The 17526-nt window shown below is 36.2% G+C and overlaps 2 long non-coding RNA genes and 1 pseudogene across 2 annotated transcripts; 2 read left to right on the top strand and 1 right to left on the bottom strand.

The window, feature by feature from the left end:
• Window positions 1–2854: 2854 nt before the first annotated feature.
• LOC121788290 lies at window positions 2855–4818 on the top strand (annotated as a pseudogene).
• Window positions 4819–9177: 4359 nt separating this feature from the next.
• On the bottom strand, window positions 9178–10056 carry LOC121788313. The gene is made up of 2 exons (XR_006047714.1): window positions 9922–10056; window positions 9178–9803 (listed from the first exon to the last, which is right to left on the bottom strand). It is a non-coding gene; the product is annotated as an uncharacterized LOC121788313 (long non-coding RNA).
• A 470-nt stretch (window positions 10057–10526) lies between these two features.
• Window positions 10527–14882, top strand: LOC121788305. The gene is made up of 2 exons (XR_006047710.1): window positions 10527–10660; window positions 12145–14882. It is a non-coding gene; the product is annotated as an uncharacterized LOC121788305 (long non-coding RNA).
• The last annotated feature ends 2644 nt before the right edge of the window (window positions 14883–17526 follow it).

Consider the following 17526-nt stretch of genomic DNA (forward strand, 5'->3'; position numbering starts at 1 on the left):
AGTAAAGAGAGAATAAAGTAGAGAATAATAAAGTAAAAGAGATGATTTTTGCTAAAAAGAGAAATGACTCACTTATAGTAGGACATTCCAAAAGAAAATATGACTCGCTTATCTTGGGACGAAAGGAGTATTTTTTTTTCCTGGGTATACTAATTTTAGTGTTAGTGAAGAAAGAATAAATTAGAAAAAATAATATTTTTATTTTGAAAAATTATCACTTTAAGTGGGATATCCTAAGAAGAAAAAGTATGAATGAAAAAAATGGAGTAATTTATTTATTCACGTTCATAGTATGTGTAATAGTATATCATTTGAAGAGGAGGAGGTAACCTATGACTTATTTCACGCATATTATGAATTTTCCGAGTAAAGCTTAGAGTAATTCCGCACGTGCATCGGTGCATGTGTGTATATATATATCTAGGGGCGAATTTATTTTATGATAAAGACTATTAATCTAGAATTAATATGTATGATTCCTATTCAATTTTATGAATTGAACATAATATATACTTTCTCCATCCTTAATAATTCGTCACTATTTGACCCGACACGAGTTTTAAGAAATGTAATAGAAAGTGAGTTGAAAAAGTTGGTGGCACGTGAGAGTCCTACTTTTATATATTGATTTTATAATAAAATATGAGTGTGAATGAGTTAGTGGAATGTATGGTCCACTACTAAAAATAGTAAAAGTGAAAGGTGACAACTTTTTAAGGACAGACGAAAATGGAAATAGGTGACAAATTTTGAGGGACGGAGGGAGTATTTAATATAAAATACTATAATTTTATCAACAGAATCCAGTATGATATTGAAATAAATAGACATAACATGAGGATTTTTGAATATCTATAAGGCAATCCATAATGGCGCCAAGCGCACCGCCTAGCATAGCCCCGACGCTAGGCGGTCCGCTAGGCGAACCATTGTAACCGCCGAGCCGATTTCCAGAAAAAAAATCGCCTAGCGCTAGGCGATGTGTGGGGGCTGGGCGATCCTCTTGGTGCCATTGCAGACTCCGGATCGCCTAGCGCATTGCCCAGCGGATTTTTTAATTTTTTTTAATTAATGTTTTTTTTATGAAACTCATTCTTGGTTATTTCTATTTTATAGAGACATCCGTGAATGTTTTATGTTCCACTTTCGATGTGGGACAAACTAATTCTTGGTTGTTTCTCTTTTATAGAGATTTTCTTGAATGTTTTATGTTCCACTTTCGATGTGGGACAAACTCATTCTTGGTTGTTTCTATTTTATAGAGACATCCTTGAATGTTTTATGTTTCACTTTCGATGTGGGACAAACTCATTCTTGGTTGTTTCTCTTTTATAGAGACATCCTTGAATGTTTTATATTCCACTTTCGATGTGGGACAAACTCATTAATGAGGATGTTGTAATGTTATTTTAATTTTAATCAAGTGTGTTTTTTTAATTAATGTACTTTTTAAAATTTTAATATTATTATTGAATTTTCCCGTATCCGTGTCATAAATTTAATTCCGTATTTTGTGTGATTGTTAATTATTTGTTTTATATAATTTTGAGTGATGTGGCTAGGCTATGGCTAGGCTATGGCTGGGCTATTTGCTTGTTTTGATGATGTGGCAGGAGGATTTTTAGTGTTGATGATGTGGCAGGAGGAGTTTGTGGCTAGGCTATGGCTGGGCTATTCCCACTGTGGATGGCCTAAGAGTGTCCACAGTGGGGGAGCCGCGGCCCGCGGCTCGGTGCGCGGCCCCCCACTGCAGAGAGCCACGTTTTGCGGCTGAGGGCCGAGAGCCACGAGAGAGCCGCGACCGCAGCCTTCACGCGGCTGAGACGTGTGAGCCGCGGCTCCACTGCAGCGAGCCACGAAACGCAGCTGGGCCGCGGAAAAATTATTTTTTTTTTAATTTCGAATTTTTTTTATAAATATGCACTTCCATTTTCATTTTTTCCACTTCATTTTACACTTCCTATCCCTAATTAACATCCTACAAAAAATGCAAGGTGGAGATGGTGATTCCACTTCATTTTACACTTCATTTTTATATTTTGATGTTGTGTTTTTTTAAAATTATCGTTGTAGAATTTTCCTCTATCAATAGTACGATCAAAATTTGTCTTTAATTCATAACTTTATTAAATTATGTTTATTTTCCAAATTATTAGTGTAATAAGATTTAATATAGTTAAATTTAAAAATATCATTAAAAAAGCTAATAAATTAAATTTTTTTTGGAGAGGGCCACATTTCGTGGCCCTTGTTGTTATTGTTAATTTGTTCATTTACCATTGCGGAGGGCCACAAGAGAGCCACAAATGGTGGCCGGCCAACTCAAAGGTCATCATTGTGGACACTCTAAGGGTCAGTTCAGTGTTTTAGAGGTGGGTTCTCAAGATATGGATATGGATATGGATATGGATATGGATTAGAAATGAAATGGTTGGGCCCACTTGCAACCACTAAATGACACACCACTCCCACGTTCAATGTTTTAGAAATTGGTGTGCATTAATTTAGAGTAGTATGCTGAAAGACGGAAATGCCCCTCAAACCAAGAGAGAGAAGGGGGGAAATGAAAATGTGAGGGGCAAATCCGAAAAAATGCTCTCATTTCTGGGTGGGACACCCAATGATGTCTCAATTCTTGTCTCCCTCGCCAGAATTGATTTCTCTAAAAAACTGTAAGGAATAGTGCGGGCCTTCCATTTCAGATCGGGCTGTCCATATATATTACTTAAATACTGAACGACCATATTTGTATAGAAAAGAGCTCATTTCTCACTATATCCGAAACACTGAATAGGCCCTAATAATTGGTTCGAATTAACCATGGAATTTTACTCAAACGCAGTACAAAATCCATCGCGGTTCCACAGACTCCAATCTCAGCTTTTTACACTCGTCATCCTCCTCAATCCAGCTGAGATCAGACCTAATGAAATCTCCTTTTTACCCTCGTCACTATCCAGTCAGCCCGACCTTTCCCCAAAAACCCATTCCCTTTCTTGTACTTTCGCACTAAACTCTCACTTCCCAAAGCATACCCCTCTTCTCCCCTTCCCTTTAACACAAATTCAGCAATTCCCAATTTAAACCTAAAAATGGAGCACCCATTTTTCCCGACGACCACCACGCGCGCGGAGGCCCTGCGGTGGCTTACAATCTCGGAGAAGCTTCTGTCGGCGCGTGACCTGATGGGGAGCAAGTCGTTCGCCACCCGCGCGCGCGACTCCGACCCCACGCTCACGCCCGCCGATCAAATCCTCGCCGTCGTCGACACCCTCCTCGCCGGAGACCGCCGGATCGCGAACAACCAGGAGGACTGGTACGCGATCCTCCGCCTCACGCCGCAGCAGGGCCGCGAATTGGAGGTCGTGGCCTCCCAATACCGCAGCCTCGCCTTCGTCCTAAACCCTCAGAATAATAAATTCCCCTTCGCCGACCAGGCCTTCCGCCTCGTCGTCGATGCGTGGAGCGTGCTCTCCAATCCCACGAGGAGATCCCTCTACGACAGAGAAATATCCTTCTACTTGCACCCTCAACCTGACCCGCATAGCAATCCCCTTCTGCCATTGAACCAAAACTTCATCTTCAACGTGGGCAGCAGCTCGACCGGCCTCGTGCCTCCGCAGCAAAGCAGCGCCCTTCCTTTTTCGCAAGTTCAGGTACATGCAAGCACTCGCGTCGACCCGGTTGCCGTCGGGTCGACCCAGAATTTCATGAATTTTAATTCGGGTAGTAATGAGGCGGTGAGTAAGGAGACGCCGTTTGCAGAAAATGCTGCTGCTTCTCCACCTGCACAAAATAACTCTAGCGTTGATGAGAGAAATAGTCGCAATTTGAATGTGGGAGAGGACGAGCGAGATGAAGATGAGGAGGAAATGGAGGCGGAAGGAAATGATGACGGATCGACTCTCTGGACTGCATGCCCTTATTGCTATTATATGTATGAGTATCCTAATCTGTATGCTGATTGTACATTACGGTGCCAGAACTGTAAGAAAGCGTTTCAGGCGGTGGTAATTCCGTCGCCACCGCCGGTGGTGGATGGACAAGATGGGTACTTTTGCTGCTGGGGCTTTATACCCATGGGCTTTTCTATGGAGAATTGGGAGAAAAACAAGGGTGCTGGTGCTGCCTCATCTTGGTCTCCCTTTTCACCTATGTTCAATACTAGAAAGCCTCCGCGGAAGAGCCCGGCTCCTAGGATATATTTTGATGAAGATGAGGTTTTTGTTGAGGTTTCGGAGTCGAGTGGGTCTGATGATGATGATTGGAATAAGGATGCAGAGAAAAGGAACAGGAAAAGATTGTTTCGGTAGAAGTGCTAGGAAAGCACATGTGGATAAGGGGAAGAATGTCGATGATTCGGTACCTCCAAAGGGGGTGGAGACCCCTAACAAAACAGCAGTCGAGTCGAGCAAAAGAGTGCCAGCTAGTAATGGTAGAAAACAGCCTGCCAGAGTTGCTAAGAATTTCGAGAAGTTGGATTTGAATGTGGAATTCAGCAACGAAGCTGAGGAGCCAGCTCCTAGAGCGAACCAAGGGAATGGACCAAGCCGCGGGGAGGATGATAACATTGAAGGGATTGGGTTTTTTGAGGGCCTTGATGAATTCCTTAGCAGTCTCCCCATTCTTAATGTTGTAGGTGATGATAAGGTTGTCAAGGCTGCATAGTAAAGTAAGACCTTAACAATTGTAATTGTAGGTGATCGTGTTTCTTGTTAGCTCTGCACTAGTGAATTAAGAGCTTCTAGTGTTGTAATTTTGGTATGTTGATCTACTTGAAACATCAATTGCTGCTGTTTATGTGGCCTTGATCGTCTAGCGGTTCGACTTGGTAGCTCTATGCGGTGAAAATTGAGGATAAGCTCTTGAGCTAGTGAAGTTCGTATATAATGTGGCTTTGTGTAGTATTTTGCTCGGGGGCTTTAATTAATATATTGATGCTTCAAAATGCCCAAGTTCTCCATTGCTTTGATTTAAGCTGCCTTATGCTTGATCTTTCTAGGATCAATATGCCTGGTTAAGGATGTTGGTTGATTTAATTGTTAGTAACATGCTTAATGCTTGATCAAATAACTGTGTGATTTAAGTTACTGTGTATTGTGTGATAATCAAATTTCCCTTAGTTTTGCTCCTTTTGAAAAGATTTAAACGACTAAATAGATTGTTTTCTCTAATCTTTGTGGTTGTTGATGATTAGGTCCAACTCTGAAGCCTTCCAATTGAAATCCGGCTTGGTTGTATGATAAGGGCATTAGCAACCGTACAAATTTGGGGGTGCCGGACTGCTCAGGTGCAGGGAGGGGGTACGGGACCGTGGTTGGCATCTCTGGAGGGGTGTGAGACATGGGATTGCGAGGGGTCTGGAGTAGGGCTTGGAAAAAATACCGAATTTTCGGTAAGGTAAGGGTATGAATTTTCATATACCGCTGTATATACCGAAATTCGATATATACCGTAAATATAAATATAATTTTATATAAATATATTTTTTTATATTTTTAAATTATAAAATCTATAGTGAAATATAATTATAATTATGAATAAAACATATTTAAATATTTTTTAAATTACTATAAAATATAAATAATACGTATACTAAAAACTCAAATATTCTATTTTCATTGATGTTGAAAGTCAGATATACGGCAAAAATATGGTATACCGAACTTCGGTAGGGTATATCGAAATGAGGTATGGTATCGGTATGAAAATTTGTTATACCGATAATAAGGTATACCGAAAATCTTTGTAACGTAAAGTTATATTTTTCGCATACCGAATTTACGGTATGATGGTTTCGGTAAGGTATACCGTACCTACCCACCCCTTAGTCTGGAGCGATATGTATTGCGACTCCGGGCTTAACGTCGAGGTAATTTTCAAATAAAAAATTATATTTTAAATTCATTTTAATTGATCTTCAATTTTTTAATTAGTAAATAAAGAAATTTAAAACACATGAGTGTATAATTAACGCAACTTTTTGGAAATTTAATCATGCAATTTTAAGTAGAGTTGTGATCGTCGAATCAATTTTAAAGACCGAACTAGAGACCAAATCTGATACATTTATTTTTACAATCTTGTGGTATTAGGAAAATATTCAATTTGTTCATATGAACGTTAATTTAGTTCGATCAATATAGTTCACTACAATCTTGTGGTATTAGGAAAATATTCAATTTTAAAGACCAACACCAGCAAGAACGTCTCCGGCCCTCTCATCGTGCTGCACGCCGGTGGCGTCGACCAGCTCCGCAGTGGCGGCAGATAGCGAACGATGGAGGGATGCTTGAGCGGCGGCAGTGACGAATGGCTAGGCGGACAGCAGAGGCGGCTGCAGGATGGAGGCGAACAACTACGCTACAGCACGGCGAGCGGCGTCCAGCAGTGCTACGACGCTGCAACTGGCAGCGACGTTGGGGAGTGTGACAATGATACTGACTATCCATTGGAAGCGCAGGAGTCGCGACGGCAGTTGGACCGTAAGGGGCAGCAGCAGGCGACTGAAAACGGTGGAGATGCTCTAAATGCGCATAGGGGGTAGTAATGAACTATATTCACTAAATAATGAACTAAATGAACGTATGCTATGACGCAATTTTGACATGTTACAGTAATGATACATCAATTAACTGTGTTAAACGTTAAGCGGTAGTAATGAACTATATTCAATAAATAATGAACCAAATGAACGTTAGTAATGAAGTCAATATGACATTTTATTGAAATACAATGTTAACTGTGTTAAACGTCAAGCGTTAGTAATGAACTTATTACTTCATTCAGTCATGCTATTACTTCATTCAATTATTTTATTACTTCATTCAAATAGGTTTTTACTTCATTCATTCTTCTAGGCTATTTAGTTTACATATTACTTCATTCGGAGAGGATATTACTTTATTTAACTAGTTTATTGCTCCATTCAACTTGATTATTATTTCAATAAACTAGATTATTTAGTTTATTTAGATTTTTATATTAACTAGGCTATTATTTCATTCCACTAGTTTATTACTCCCTTCGTTCCATAGTAATTGAGGCGTTTCTTTTCAGCACGGAGATTAAGAAAAATTGTGTTAGGTGAGTTAAGTAAATGGAGAATAAAGTGAAAAATGAAAAAAGGTAGAGAGATGAAGAGATAATAAAGTAAGAGAGAGTAAGTAGGTGTGAATAAATGTGTTGACTTTTATTAAAAAGAGAAATGATTCTATTACTATGGAACGTACCAAAATAACTCTATTACTATGGAACAGATGGAGTACTTCATAATGTGTTATGACATGCCTCTCAGTTGAAGTAAATTCATTATGTATTGAATGACGAAAGTTCGGTTGAAGTAATTTAGCTACCTAATGAAGAGCGAAAATTTTCACTACATCATATCATCTAATCCATCAAATTCAAGATCATATGGTCCAAATTTGGTCTCTAGTTCGGCATTAAGAAGTGAATTTGTGAATAATAGGACTAATTTTAAGTATTTTTTATTTTAAAATTCTATAAAACAAATACTCCCTCCGTCCACGAAAAATAGAGCACATTTGTCATTTTTGGTTCTCCACGAAAAATAGAGCACATTTAAAAAAAGGAAAGTTTTTAACTACTTCTCTCTTAGTTTTTTCCCTTTTCTCTTACTAATAATATGGACCCCACATTCCATTAATACTACTTCTCTCTTACTTTTTCCCTTATCTCTTACTTTACTAATTCCACATTAAAACTCGTGTCATTCATAATATGTCATATTTTTCATGGACTGGAGGGAGTACATTTTACTTTAGACCATGTTTACTGGTCTTGGGTGGTTGACCGTCACCTCATTATCAATTAAAAAGAAAAAATATTGATGGAAGTGGTCATTCTCTCTCCAAAACCGTGGTCTCCTCCACACCCACTGCCACAATCTCATTGGTTGATGTATATTTTTTTATATTTATATATCTTTAATATATTATATTAAAAAATTATAAAAAATATACCAAAATTCATCATTTATCATCCTCTATAAATAGAGACCACATTTGCTATAATTTTGCATACAAAAAAATATCATTTTTTCTCCTCATATAATCCTTCTTGTTTGATACAATTTCATACTTTTTTAGTTTCCTTTGTTGCTTACCATGGAGAATGATGAGAATAATATATTCTCCGATTTCCAAAATTCCAATTTTTTATTTTGCTTGTTTTTATAATTTTTAGTTTTTCATTTATTGTGTTTTTTTAAACTTTATTCTGCAAAAATAAATATTTCATGTATTGATATTATTATTATTAAAAAATAATATAAAATAAATATATTATGATGTGGTTGGGTGGTCATTGATAAACCATAAAAAATGGTGTGGTTGGGTTGGATGAATATTAATGATGTGGAAGATGATGTGGAAGAGATAGAAATTAATTAAATATTGAAAAGTGGGTGGTTGGGTTGAGTCCAATTGGATGGTTGCTGATAAACAGTCTTATAATGTTTTTTAAAATTTCTAATGAAGTAATTTTGTTATTTCTAGTACTCCCCCCGTCCGCAAATAGAAGTCCTATTTTTCCATTTTAGTCCGTCTGCGAATAGGAGTCCTGGTTCACTTTTGCCATAAATAGTAATATAGTCTCTCCTTCCACTAACTCATTCCACTCACATTTCATTTAAAACCAATATATACAAGTGAGACTCATATTCTACTAACTTTTCTCCACTAACTTTTCTTACATTTCTTAAAATTCATGCCACCAAAAAATGAGACTCCTAATGGCAGACGGTGGAAGTATTAATTAGTCTTATAAAATGAATAATTATTAAAGAAAAAAAATAATCCATCCGTCCCACTTTAAGAGTCTTCGGTCACTTTTAAGCAACTATTCTCAACATTATTCTAACTCTTATTTTACTATTTCTCTACCTTAACTATTTATTTTATAAAATGAGTACGCAAAAGTGACCCCTAAAATGGGACAGAGGAAGTATAAATAAAAAAAATTGTTAGTGTAGAAGTATGGTGAGATGTAACATCCCAAAAATAAGCCTAGATGAAATAACTGTTTCGATAAGAAAATAAGCATATATAAAAAAAATTATTATTTGATATTTAGTTAAATGTTGTAGAATTTCATAATTTAATTGAATAAATATTAGTTGACTAAAATGAATTAGAATTAAACACATGGATTGTGTACGAAATAATCTACAAACTGATACTCATAATAATGATAACGGCGTGTTCGGTTATGACTAATTGATTTGGAAGGAAATAATTTTGGAATGTATTTATTTGTGTTTGTTTGGTAAACCCGAAATGATTTGCAGAATTGGAGAGAGGATTCATTTGACCCCAATGCTGCAAGTTGTTGGACAAATATATCCCGGTCAGTTTTTACAAATTCCACACACTAGCCCCGTTGAGGTGAGAGGCAGCAAGCCCAAAAAAACCTAACTTCATTTCCTCTCCAAAATTGTGCACAACTCACGCTGTTGAATTGACCCTATTGCTCCACCACTAACCAAGCAGCAGGCGGTCGTCGGAGCTTAAAAACGGTGAGGTATTTTCGCTGGAGTAATCCCATCGCGTTCTCTTTCTTCTTCTCCACTCAAACAAAATTTCTCTCAGTACACACCATAAAAAGAGAAGAAAATTCTCCTCTGCACCTAATCTCCATTCAATCACCGCGAAGCCCGCTGTTCTCACTCTAATTTCTTGCCGATTTAATCATCATCCTCTTTTGAGAGCGCCGATTACCTTGGCTCTTGCTCCCCGCATAAGTTTTTCCCCTGTCATTATGCTCAAAAAAGTCCCCAATATCTAAAAATAAAACTTCCATAAAAAAGGGAGTTTGTCTCAAATCCGAAACGCAAACACATGCCTAAAGCAATGAGAGCTCAAAAGAGAAACGTGAATAGGGAACGGCAGAGAACATTACCTATTCCGATCCAAGATGACGAGGATGACTTTGAAGCACAGTGTTGATGGTCCCCTGTGTCACGTAGGTGGTCTCTCGATGAGCAGATAGAGAGAGAAGAAAGTAATAAATCTAGGAACTGCACCTCAAAATGACAGTACACTTCGAAATTTTCAGGGATAAAATAGTAAAGTTGAGCTCATTTCTCGATCCACGGTAGCGGAAGAGATTTGCAATATCAAGTGGTTGGGCAGAATTAATTCATGCAAAAGTCAAAAGTCAATAGTCAAATCTGCCCAATTAGCAAACACGCCCTAAATATTCTGAAGGGCATTTCAAAGGTGGTACACAAAATATTAGTAAAAGTTAATTCTAATTTACAATACAACTAGAATTCTCTAGAATGTTGCTCCATTTCTTCACCGACAGAAACAACCTATAAATGAGCATTAGGAAAGGAATGAGGGACCTCTCGACTTCTTCATCTCTACCACACGATCTTGTACCTTCAACGCCATAACGCCGACCATCTTCGCCGTAGTCCTACCGTTGTTGGATGTTTAATCGCCGTCATTGATGCCACGAAGCTGCTCTCTCCGTTTACTCTCCATTTCGTTCTATCGTATGTCAGCTCTCTCTCCGTATACAACTACAGAATAGATGCACTCCAAGGAAATAAGAAGAAAGAAGAGAAGTCTACGCCACAGCGGCCGGCCGATGCCTTTGTCTCCTCCATTGTCTTCATTCTCGGATACACACGGTAAGATCTTTCATTTGAGCCCTTAGTTTATTTGTGCTAATTTCTTGATTGGACTATGGAATTAATTTATAGGCTATAGATAATAAGCAATGTATATGAATTTTGAGATGGAGCGTCACGGTGCCTGGACTGAAATCTTGGAATTATATCCATATGATTAATTTTGCTTAAATTGAATAAAGGGTATGTTTGATTGGGTTTCAGATATGGTGAAAGAGGCATTAAATTTGAAGCTAGAATGGTCTAGAGCTAAATTGAGAACTTTGTTTTATATTGGATAAATTGATCTCATATAGAACCTATAAACCCATAAACAACGCAAATAAAAAGAGTGAATCCTGACCCATATATGTTCACTTGCTATATTCCAGATAAAACTCCAAAATTATGTTAGTGTAGGAACATTGTTAGTTCATTGATCCTCCACCATTTGAATATAAGTATAATTGAAGGTGCTGATACAAAGTTCCCAACCTAATGAATTGTCATACATTGGACATGCAATAGCCGAAAACGTAGTCTTCCAATTGAGATGCTTTAGTAGAAATATAGTAGTAATACATACGAATCGCTCTGTTAATTACTTGTAAGTTGGGATATAAATTAAGCAAGTATGCATTAAAGAAAAAGACATGAATTCTCTTGATTTGATCCAAGATAGGTTATGAAGTTTATTAGAAATTCAATGAGCACTTGGTATATTTTATGATATTGGCTAGAATATTAAAGATGAAAGGGAATAAGGTTGGAGTAGTTAAGGAATTTATTTAGATGATTTGATCATGAAATGAGGATCTTAGAGAAATATAAATGTTAACATAAATTTATGGGAAATTTTCTACGGATGTTTACTAGTTATTTCACTTAAAACTTTAAGCTGTGAATAGTAATTAGTGAATTGTGATAGAATATTGGTAATTTTATTTGAAAGGTGTAATGAGACAAGATGGGTGAGAAGTGAATGTATATAACATCATAAATGATGATGTAAGGAATGCGCATAATTAATTTGAGAATTAATATTAATAATATGGTATTTTTTATGAATGTATTAAAGTTATTAATATTGGCTGTGAATAGTGCCGGATGAATAGTGCCAGAAGCTTGTCCATTTTAATTAGATAGTTAAATGATGTGAAATAAGTATGAAGTTGAAATATGTGGAGACTTAATTTTATTGAATGTGTGTATAGCGAATTTTAGAATTTACTTAGCCATTTAGTATATTTAGTGAATTTATAACGTAATTGGAGTTAAGTCATGAATAATCATCAGTCACTCTTGACTATTATTATAATAACGAAAATATGAAGAATAAATGAGTTAGAGTAAAAATATATAGCGTATGATGTTGACGATGACTATTGGATAATGTTTGAATAAATAAGATTGAGAGTGAAAGAAATATAGAAATCAAGAGTTCTGTTAAAGCTTATAGAATAAATTTGTGGGTATGGGATAATTATGAGTTTTTGTGTGAGTAGTAAACGAAGCGAGAAGCTTATCGGCAACAGTAAAATGGAAGAAGAATTTGCAGTGACTTGAATGTTAAGGTGGCAAAGGGCTTATGCTCATAAGTCCATCAGGTAATATACTTAAAATTAAGAGCCTAATTCTATTGAGTGACGCTATGTGCTACGTGATAATCGTAAACTTATGATTCGTGTGATTATTTATGCAATCTGTGATATGGTAACATAGTTGGAAATGACGTATAAAATTTGGAAATATGGTAATGAAATAACTTGAATAACGGACTGGGAATGATATGGAATTACGAGTGAGCATGATGACATATGTGATGCCACGTGCTTGGTTGATGTCGTCGGGCATAGTTGGCATGAACGTGATGTGATTGATTCGATCGGGCCACGCGCGGTGGCAGTGATATGTTCCGTGCACCATATTTACTCATGGGGCTATAAGGCCAGGCGATTTATGATATTCGATGATTTACCCCATGAGCTATATAGCCAGGCAGTATAAGTATGCTGGTGCACCATGTTCACTCATGGGGCTATAAGGCCAGGTGGTTCATGATATGTGATGATGAATTGCCCCATGAGCTATAAGGCCAGGTGGTACATGTATGAGTGTGCTATGTTACAACTTATTCGATCGGCCCACACGCGGTGGAAATATTATATGATATCGATTGGGCCTCACACGGGGGCATGTTATTGTTAGTGTACCCATGGTGTCGCCAAGGACGTGGATGAGGGCTTAATGGTATGATGTTTGTGCTATAATGAACTTGATTACATGTTGTCAGTCGATGCTGATTTGAATTGATGAATTATCTGTGTATCCAAGTAGTTAAACTGAGCACGTTGGTGGGGCTATGGGTGTGATATGTGAAATCAATGTGATATGGCTATGGTATATGATTTTTGATTGAAATATTCACGAATGGTGCCCTGATGGTTATTTCGAGCACGTTAATAGGACCATGGATGAGCTATAATATATGATATTGGTGTAATGTGGTGTGATATGATGTTATGTGATGTGTGGATGCCATGTGGAATTATTTGATGCTTTATGTGAATCGTTAATAACTGTGTAAATTATTGAAAATTGTGTGGATATACGTATTATCCAAGAAGGTTCTGTGGTTGATGCTTATGCATACTGTTGGTTTTGTTGGTTAGAGGAGAGATGTTGCTTGATTCATATTGTGAGTTAATTAAATGATCATAAAATGCTATTATATGATTTGGTTGGTTCGAAAATCAATGATTATTGAGTATGGAGTGTCTAGTTTAGTTAGATGCAACATGTTTAGAACTTGCATATATGTAATAGCTTCCGCTGCAATATTTATAGGTTTTGATTTTATACAAATTTAAAAACTGTTTTAAAATGCGCTAAATATGGACTTTTAATCAATCATAATTTATGGTATCAAAATTGTGGTATATTTGGTGCTACATTTCCTACCTTGTACTATAAATTACTAGGGCATATAGTAGGAGATGTAAGGGCATCCCTAACACAGTCGGGCCGAACCGCACCTGGGTCTCGGCCCGCGTCCTGCACATTGGAGGTGGGGGAGTTATGGCCCAGGCCGCGCCTGAGGACGCGGGAGACGCGGCAGAGTCCTGCGGCCGGGCCGCAGCCTAGGGTTATGGGGCAGGGACGGATCTAGCATTAAGCTAGATGGGGCAAATGCCCCTGCTCATATTTCATTGTTTATATATATGTATAACCAATTATAGAGATTTTTGTATTAATCTTTCACTAATTGACCCTTCTTTAATTTTAAAATTTCTCCATGTATATTTTTGCCCCTCTTGCTAAGAATTCCTAGATCCGTCCCTGTTATGGGGTGTTCGGTTCGGACCCGAACCCTCAAATTTTTTTTTTAATTTTGTATGTTTGCCTATTTATATACCATTTGTTCAACATTCTTTTACCAATTTTTCACTTTATTCTACCTCTATTCTTTTTATTTTTTAGGATTTTTAATTTTTAATTTTTAATTTATAGGATTTGTAATTTTAATTTTCAGGATTTGTAACTTTTAATTTTTAATTTCTAGGATTTGTTATTTTTTATTTTCAACTAAACGATGAATTTTTTGTGTTTTAATTTTTCAATTGTTTTATTTTATGAGAATAATATGTTGTAGTTATGAATAATGCAATTTAATAGTTGGGGCTGCTAAGTTAGAGTAGTTGTGGCTTGAGCCTCAAAATTAGAGAAATGATGACATGGAGGGAACTTCGGGCCTTAATTCGGGCCGGGGTTGAGTACGGGCCTTAATCTGGGCCGAGGTTGAGTATGCTCTAAAATTATATATGGTTAGAGATCCTCGCAGATATTTTTAGGTTTGTCTTAGGGAACTTTCTTTTTCTAAATCTCAAGAATAATGATCCATTTTACCACTGTTGAAGTATTTTCTAAACTTTTAAAGATTTTTCGAGTTAGACCCACACTTCTCGACAGTGGCGGATTTAGTTAAGAACAAAGGGGTACGAGTGTACCCCTAAAACTGCCAGCGTCCTAGTGGTAATATGCTCTTCTAACACAACATTCGCCAAGGTTCGATTCCTCTCGGTGTTAATTCCTTTTCTGCCTTATTAATTACTCCCTACGCCCTATTCTATCTTGAGTTGTTTTTAGTTTCTACCCATGTATCAAATATCACACTAATATAGTATTATTTGTTCTCTCCTTTTTATATACACAGTAAATAATGTATTGTTGGATATAATCTTGATTAATTGTTTACTGTTTCTCATCTAATGTTTGATTAAATATAATAATATACATTTGTTCTCTCATTTATTTTATACTGCACAATAAAACATGTATGATTGAAAATCTTTATTATTTATGATTTTGATGCTCAAATTTGGGATTATATAAAAAATATGATATGTTTTATTTTTATTTTAATATTTAAAACTTTTTCAGAACTAAAATAATTTTTTTTATATAAATATCCATGAACTTTCATTTCTAATAGTGAAACATTTTCTAGTGATAATATTAAAAAGTAATCTATCTTTTATATCGATAACAAAAGAAAAGATAGATTGAATATTAAATCTTCAAAGTCGGTGTAACTATTTATCGTACCCTCAATATAAAATTTCTGGATCTGCCAGTGCTTCTCAATTCCTTTCCCTCTTAACCATTTTTTTTTTCACAGATATGTTCTGATTGTTTCCACTGAACGAACAATATCAAACATGCATAGCTTTATCTAGGGCAAGTTTTAACTCAAACATTTATATAACCATTATAAATAAATTCAAACACAAGACAGCTTGTGCATGAAAGATAACTTTAGGAGTAAGACTCAAATCTGTCCAATTCCTAACCTCGTTGAAGTTATCAATAGTACGCCTTAACTTTAGCTAGTAGCGAAAGTCGTGACACCCTCCACGTGTCCAAGTACCAAACCGCAAAATAGACTGAATCATTTAAACATAATCTTATTCTGAATATCACAAATGTGAAATATTGATTCCTAATTATTTTGCTAGGCGAAATGAGAGATTCCACCGATCACATCATACTAAAAACAATACAGCAATGGGAGATGCTCTATTTTGCATTGGCAAATCGGCATAAATTTTAAGGTCACGTCTTGGTTGGATTAAGACTTGTGACCTTTAGTCCGAGCATTAAACACTTTACCGTTTAGTGCACGGAAGAGATGCTCTATTATTTTGGTTATTCCTTGCACCCAAATCAATTTTAATGTGAACTCATTAATATAATGGCTAATTTATATCATATTTGAATATACTCAAACCCTAATTCAAATAGGATAAAGAAAGAATTAGATATGTTAAGATAGGCACAAGGTATTAATTAAATCCACCAGATAATTCTATCTCCCAGGAATTAAAAGATTTTTGAAAGTTCTCTAAGAAAAGGAAGGGGTCAAAAAATTTTGTATATGAAAAAATGGGATGATTTGATTTGGATTTAATTTGTATAATTATCCCAAGAAAATTTATTAAATCTAAGAAAAATAATTCTTCTCCAATTATATAAGGGGCTCGAAAATAATAAGGAGAAATAAGCTAGAAAAATTATGTCAGGACCCACTTGATTAAACACACTCATTTTTTGTTTTCACCAAAAATTATTTAATCTATGTAATACAAATGAGCATAAATAAAATAAATCACATAAAAACAAACTTTCTGAAACAAACAATCACGACAAGATCTCCAAAAAAATTCAAGCAATTTAAGACGCAAAAGTCCGAGGCAGTACATGAATAACTACTCCCTTCGATCCCCATTAATAGTCTCATAGTTGACTGATAGGATGAATTGTGCCACATATTCTAGTTAAATTTTGCATTCTAATGATGATAATTGCATGTTTAGATGCAAGGTTTTGGTGCAAAAGAGGAAGGATGCGTGAACGCATCGTGTAGAGAGTACAGTCCAGATTAGAGAAGAAGATGATTGAAGGGTTTTGCACACTAACAAAGGATAGTCAAGTGGTTCCAAATGCTCAAGCCAAGAAAGTTGGCCAACCTGGGACATAAACTCAACTTAGAAAACGATTCCAACAATAAACTAAAAGGGTGGACTTATGTTAGCATGGTCAAGTGGTTCCAAATGCTCAAGCTAAGAAAGTTGGCCAACCTGGGACATACACTCAACTTAGAAAACGATTCCAACAATAAACTAAAAGGGTGGACTTCTTGAAGACTGTGCTATCTACTGCATGTGCAACGCACGTGATCCGGACTCTTTACCTATTGGATGAATGCTATATAAGAGCGACTTGTGCTCTTGAGGAAAAATGTTTTAGCTGTAGTTTAGTTATCTTAGTTAATTTACGAGCTTGCTTTATATGCTTTAAACTTTCATCATGCTTTCCTAGTTAGATTTACAAGCTTTGTTATTCGCTTTCAAGTAATCTACAAGTTTTCTCTTCACTTTCATGACCGACCTCAAGAACTCAAGTTTACAAGTTTTGGCAAGCTCATGCAACTTGCGTTTATGTTTCAATTCTTTGTTATGTTTTCGTGCTAACTGTTTTATGATGCTTTCTAGTTGTAGATCTTAAAAGATTTCGTGAGATGACCGATTTAAGTTTTAAATGCTCGAAGGTTTGGTAGTTATTTTTTTTGTTTCAGCATTTACTTCGCGTTTTGTCATGCATGTTTAGGTTAGTTTATGTTTTTCTTGCACCAGACAACTTAGATTACTGTTAGTTGCTTTTGCTTTTGTTAAGTTGGCCATCATTTGGTATCTAACTACGTGTTTAGAGCTTCGCTTCTTCAAGCTGCATAGCTTAAGGGACGAAGATCTTGATGCAGTGTTCTTTATTTTCTGGTTAATTTAGGTGTTTAGATTTTTATTTGCTTTTATTTGTGTTTTCCCATGTGT

Source organism: Salvia splendens, chromosome 2, assembly GCF_004379255.2.
Source record: "Salvia splendens isolate huo1 chromosome 2, SspV2, whole genome shotgun sequence".
Lineage (NCBI taxonomy): Eukaryota > Viridiplantae > Streptophyta > Magnoliopsida > Lamiales > Lamiaceae > Salvia > Salvia splendens.